The sequence below is a fragment of the Triticum aestivum genome, unplaced genomic scaffold (assembly GCF_018294505.1).
Source record: "Triticum aestivum cultivar Chinese Spring unplaced genomic scaffold, IWGSC CS RefSeq v2.1 scaffold30630, whole genome shotgun sequence".
NCBI lineage: Eukaryota > Viridiplantae > Streptophyta > Magnoliopsida > Poales > Poaceae > Triticum > Triticum aestivum.
The window spans coordinates 9,142-15,557 of NW_025229718.1; the positions used below are offsets into that span (position 1 = coordinate 9,142).

At 39.0% G+C, this 6,416-nt stretch overlaps 1 pseudogene; it reads right to left on the reverse strand.

Moving 5' to 3' along the window:
- LOC123175169 (ABC transporter G family member 45-like) overlaps positions 1-6,197 on the reverse strand; it is an 8,755-nt pseudogene extending 2,558 nt beyond the window's left edge.
- Positions 6,198-6,416: the final 219 nt, after the last annotated feature.

Genomic DNA, 6,416 nt, shown 5'->3' on the forward strand with positions numbered 1-6,416 from the left:
GGCTTGTGGCCACCTTGTAAGTTGGTTGGGGGTTATCTTTGGCCGCAATAAAGAGAATATCTGAAAGAAAATCCCCTCAAAATTTCATCCCAATCAGAGTTACAGATTTCCGGGAATTTAAGAAATGGTGAAAGGCCAGAAGCCACCATGGATGCCATGGACCAAAGGGGAAACCCTCTTCCCATCTAGCGGGAGGTCAAGGAAGAAGAAGAAATAGGGGGCTCTCTCCCCCTATCTCCCGGTGGTGCCGGAGTGCCGCCAGGGCAAGGATCATCACGACGATCTACACCAACAACCTCGCTACCGTCAACACAAACTTTCTCCGCCTATATGCAGCAATGTAATACCTCTGCTTCCCGTTGCAATCTCTACTTAAACATGGTGCTTAATGCTACATATTATTATCCAATAATGTGTTGCCATCCTATGATGTTTTAGTAGATCCGTTTTGTCCTATGGGTTGATTGATGATCATGATAGGTTTGAGTTGTATGTTTTATTTTATTGCTCTCCGTGTCATGCAAGCATGAGGGATTCCTGCTTTAGAGTGTTGTAATACGTTCATGATTCACTTATGGTGGGTGAAGAGAGTGACAAAAACTTATACACGAGTAAGGGGGTTGTTGTGTATGGGGGTAAAGAGGACTTGATACTTAATGTTGTGGTTGGGTTTTACCTTAATGATCTTTGGTAGTTGCGGATGCTTGCTAGAGTTCCAATCATAAGTGCATATGATCCAAGTAGAGAAAGTATGTTAGCTCATGCCTCTCCCTCATATAAAATTGCAATAATGATTACCGGTCTAGTTATCGATTGCCTAGGGACAAATAACTTTCTCGTGATGAAAACCTCTCTACTAGAACTAACTTAATTGTTTCTTTATCTAATTAGCCCCTAGCTTTTATTTACGTGTTCTTTATTACCCTACAAACCTATCACATCACACCTACAAAGTACTTCTAGTTTCATACTTGTTCTAGGTAAAGTGAACGTTAAGTGCGTGTAGAGTTGCATCGGTGGTCGATAGAACTTGAGAGAATATAAATTCTACCTTTACCTCCTCGTTGGGTTCGACACTCTTACTTATCAAGAAAGGCTACAATTGATCCCTTATACTTGTGGGTTATTAGTGCCCTACAGAGTTATGTGCTCCTTCTACAATACGTGGGTTCCTAAGGAGTGAGGTTGCGTTCCTACAAAGAAAAGTAGATGGATAATGTGCCATGGCTTGGAATGGAAATATTGAATAACAAATAAATTAGGAAAACGGGATCAACTTGGTGGTAGCCTCAACTTTTGGGCGTGATCGATGTTGGTATGAAGTGTGGTTTCAAAATATCCAACCTAGCAGAATAGTTGGTTTTAGGATTGGATAGTTTGACGTAGATGATGACCGTGTGATGCATGATCCATCGCACAACTTTTTTATGAGACGATGACAACAAGCAAAATCCTGAAATCATGACCTTGTTGTAGAACATGCTAACATGTTCTTAATTTGGAAATTCATGTGCTTACTAGGCCCGTCAATGAGGGTGTATGAGTTGAGCGACCAGACCACATAGGTTCCCCAAAATCATGGGTCCCCCATTGGAGAAAAAACTACAGTAAAATTGTTATCTGGTCATGGCAGTTGTGGTCTTAGTTTCTTGTCACTCGGGAAACGAAAAAGTGCTAGATGAGTTGGCTTAAGCTTGGTAGGAAGCTCAAACCTTGGCCAAGCTTTGAATTTCTAATTCCAATCCGATAAGGGAACCTGCTCACTTATTTTCCAGCCAGTTGTGCAAATCAAGCATGCAGTAGTAGGAAATGATGCTCGATTTGATTGCGAAGACGAAAACAAGACAAACAACAATACAAAGCAGCAAAGCCTAACACTTGTGCAAACACCTATGGCCAAGCATAGTTGCATGCGCAAAAATTTCACCTCCTCTAATCGACTAATCTTTTCTTGTAGGTGCAACAACCATAGCGCCACTTTAATTCCAAACACGCGCATGCCCTACACCACACAAACAAACGACCACTCGGAAACCGTTTTGATCCCCAAGAGAAAGGTTCTTTCTTAATATATTCTTTCTAATATTTGAACAATATTGAGATTGTTACTAATTGAAACTAATTATATTATTTTTAATCATTTATAGTCTGTTAGGTTTTATTCTTCAATCTTCATCTTGTATACTAGTATTATGAAGTATGATTTTGGTGTTATGTAGTATAAGAAGTGACACTAGAAGCAACAACTCAATATTAAATGGGTGCTATTATTAATTTGTTGTGAGAGACTTACAACTTGATGATGAAAATCAAATTCCTCCCGTTAATGTTGTGATAGTCTTTGTGATGAAGTTGTAGAGGTTGACAATCATGATGCAGAAATTGATGAAGTTGATGATGATAACATAATCATTAAGGGGATATGCTAATAATGCTGATGGAGGTGATTGGTAGTATCGCCAATGAAGGTGATATTGTTAATACTGTTGATGAAGGTAATAGTTATAATATTTGTGATAACATCCATAATCCTTTTTAGCATGATGTATTTGACCAAGAACTTGGGATGCAATTGGTACTGAATGATAGATATTTTGGTGCAAAAGGGTCCTAAAAGAAACTTGTTTATTGAGCATGGTCGTAGAAATAAATTGTCTAGAAGGTTTTCTACCGACCATACACTTGAGTTCTATCTAATGGATAAAAGTGTGACACATGATGGCTTGTACACAAAAAAAATCTTGACAAAGTATTATTTTATACCAGAATGGCGTTTTGGAGGCCGAGCTCCATGGAGGCCTTTATTTTTGAAAAATTCAAATTCAAACTTTTATGTTTTAAAAAATTCTAAAAAAAAATATGCGTGTATGTAAGGATGTAACCCACATGTGTGTAAAATTTCATGATGAAATATGTTGAAATGCGACCTGTGCAAAAAAGATAAACTCTTGGCCTGGGAGGATGAATAGTATCATGTGTTAAATAGCCCTAGATTTGTCTTTTTTGCACAGCCCTCATTTCAACGTATTTTGCCCTGAAAATTTACACACATATGTGTTATGCCTTCATGTATATATGCACTTTTTTCCAGAATTTTTTGAAATGTAAAAATATGAATTTCAATGAAATTTAAATTTTGAATCTCGAGGCCTCCACTGAGCTCGGTCACCAAAGGCAGTTTCCGCATTTTATACAAAGTATTAAGATAGGGGCTCATGGGTAGTTTTCCAATTAGAGTTTTAGCAAAGGAGTAATATTGGTAGTAGACTTAAAGAGCATGAAACTAGTAGAAAACATAGTCATAAATATGATTACATGGTCTGACTTGCACCTTAGGTTGCAGAAGAATAAAAAAAAATAAAGTTTCTAAGCGGAGAAAGGGAGAATTGGACAAAAGTTTTGTTCACGATTCTTTAAAAGGTAAAATTTCTTGTACACCATAATATTGCATTTCGTGGGGGTAATAGGACTAATTCAAATGTTACAATTTGAGCTAGTTATCAAAGAGCATGTCTTGGTCATTCTATCTATAGTGAGTTAAATTTACTCGCTGCTACAATCAGGTCTGAAATAAATGAAAAGGAAAAAATAAGCGAAGTACTTATTGGTTATACTTGATTGTACTCCTGATGCAAGCCACCAAGAAAATATGTATTTGATAATTAGGTACATGATGCATCTTCAGGTTATTTTTACATTAATCAGTCCTTCTTAGGTTTACTGGATGTGAATGATACTCTCGGATACGGATTATTTGTTGTCGTAAAAAGGGAAGTCTTGACCCTGATGTGGACAATGCAAGAGGGCAGATATATGATAATGTGTTGAATTTGAATGGAAAACTTGTAGGGGCACAAAAGAAACATATGTAGATAAATAAAAGAGCTTTAGCTTGTGGTTGTCATAGTATGAATTTGACTCTATGTGATATGGCAAAGTCTTATTAAAAAGCAACATATTTTTTGGAGTTATCCAACGCATCTATACGACTTTTGCTAATTCTAATACAACAGAAAAGTTTCATAGCTAACATAACATGATTGACTCTCATGTCATTGCCATCTAACCATTGGGATAGTCATGTTGATAGTGTCAAGGCTATAAAATCTCAACTACCAGAAATAAGGGATTCCTTGCTACTAGTGGATGAAAGTGATAAAGAACCATCGACAAGTAATGAAGCTCAATCGTTGGCCGAAAGAAACTTTGTGGCTTTGAATTTTGAGTGTCAGTAATCACATGGTATGAAATACTATCTGCTGCTAATTTGATCGACAAATAGTTAGGATCACAGGATAGGCATGCATGTTTGACACTTCCAAAAAATTTCATATGATATCTTTGTCATGTGTATCCATTTGAAAGAATTGAGTATATTGATTATCATCTACCGTGTAAAAGACAAAGCTTGCCTACCCATCTAAGCATTGTTGTGGCAATTTTTTTGTGTGTCCTCTTTTCTTACATGAAATGACTATCTTCCAGTACTAGCCTTGATTCATTTGCTATCAAATACCATTGTTAGCAAGTAAATTAGCAAATATGGAAAAAAATTCTTTATGTGGGTCAAAGCAAAAATCGAATTAACATAAGGTTAGCTCATTGGCGACATTTTAATATGGCGATCAAGCAAAAAAAATTGCAGAAAGAACTCTTTTCAGTGTTAGATTGCCTTGGATAATGAGCTATTTAAGGTTTGGTGAGTGTATTTGTTAGTTTCTCTTCTTTTATCTCTTAGTGGTTAGAAGCAATCGGTAATATTTTTAGATGAAATAAGCTCACTTTATCGTGGCACTATAATTGGAACTAACTCTACTATTAATTTCAGACTTGTGGTTAAGGTAAATTTGATGTTTTGGTTCAATAAGTCATAAACAAAACCATGAATTAATATATTATTTTCTCAAATATTTAGAGCCATAGAGAACGTTAAGTGATAACCTGAACACATTATTTTTCCATGGCATAAGATTGTATAAGGATCTGTTGTAAGCCCATGTTCACTGATTATGGTGTCATTTTTGTAAAAGTAGTCATGATTACCCATTAGAGTTCCAGAAAATGCCACGAGAAGGGAACCTAAAGCTGACTTTTTGACGCCTTTGCATAGGGTACCTCGAACACTTACAAGCATGAGAGTAGCTTCTCCATGGTCGGCTTCCTACTTGGGAGTAGCTATTTGATGATTTCAGAGTAAATAAAAAAAAGAATGTACTATGACAACTGGAGAGTCAAATGATCTGTGTTATTGGTAGATCTCACTATTTTAGCCTGTCAATCTTCTATTTCACATTTTCTTATGATAGCTTAGCTGTAAAGAAACTATTGCATTTCACTGGATTTTCTTTTTTCATTAGCAAATTTGTCTCATCTAGCCACTGCAATGCATCCCCATAATGTTTAACCAGATATACTTTTCCACTCATCCGACATATGTACTATGTTGTTCTTACAGCAGCAACAACAATTGTGTAAGTCAAGAGGCCAGAGAGCTAAAAGTGAAGGATGCATGAACTAGAGGTCTTGGGCTTCCACGTGCATGTCGTACCTCAAGAGTCAAGACATAGCAGTTCAGAAAAGGTAACTAGGCAGTTCACCAAAACTAAGATCTGCTTATATATATCACAGCGATCAACTGAGAGGCGTCAGGTCGCCATGATTCTATTAATTCACCCCTACCCAGCCGCCAGCATGCAATGCACCACAGGTATGCAACAGGCTGGTCGATCGCCGGCCAAAACGACACAATAACAGGCAGCGCGCGTGCATACCTGTGCGGCGTTGACGGCGCAGTTGAGCAGCGTCGGCAGCTCCCGGCGGCCGATGCGGACGTGTGCCTCCACGGCGAGATCCTCGAACCGCACCTCCACCTTGGGCCCGGCGACTCCCAGACTGCATGCGATGGAAAGCGCAGCTATTATTGCAAGTAAAAGACACGCAGTTGCTACATATCTACGTATATATATGGTGCTGAACTTTCTGTATATATGTATGTACCTTTCCTTTTTTTGTCGGAGCATCTGGAGGAAGCGGCGGTTGTCCTCATGGCTGAGCGGCAGCGGCGGCCCGGGTTTAGACTGCTCGGCCTCACAGCTGTGCTTGGTACTCGTCGGCATTCCGGCCGCACTTACTTTGAGAGCCGTGCACTTGGGGTGGGGGTGGGGGGTGGCTGCTGCGCGCTTGCCCTCGGAGTGCATGCGCCTGGATTAATTATAGATCGAGTACTGGGTCAGCGACGCACGCTAGTACTACCTCCGTCTAGGCTAATAAGTCATTCGCGTAGTTCTAGGTCATCGATTTGAGAAATTAAATATGTGTTATATGTCATGAAAAGCGACTTTACTCTCTCGCGATCGCTCGCGGGAGCGAGCGATTCCCATGCGTGGAGCGATCCGTCCAGGGCAGCTGGCCGCTTT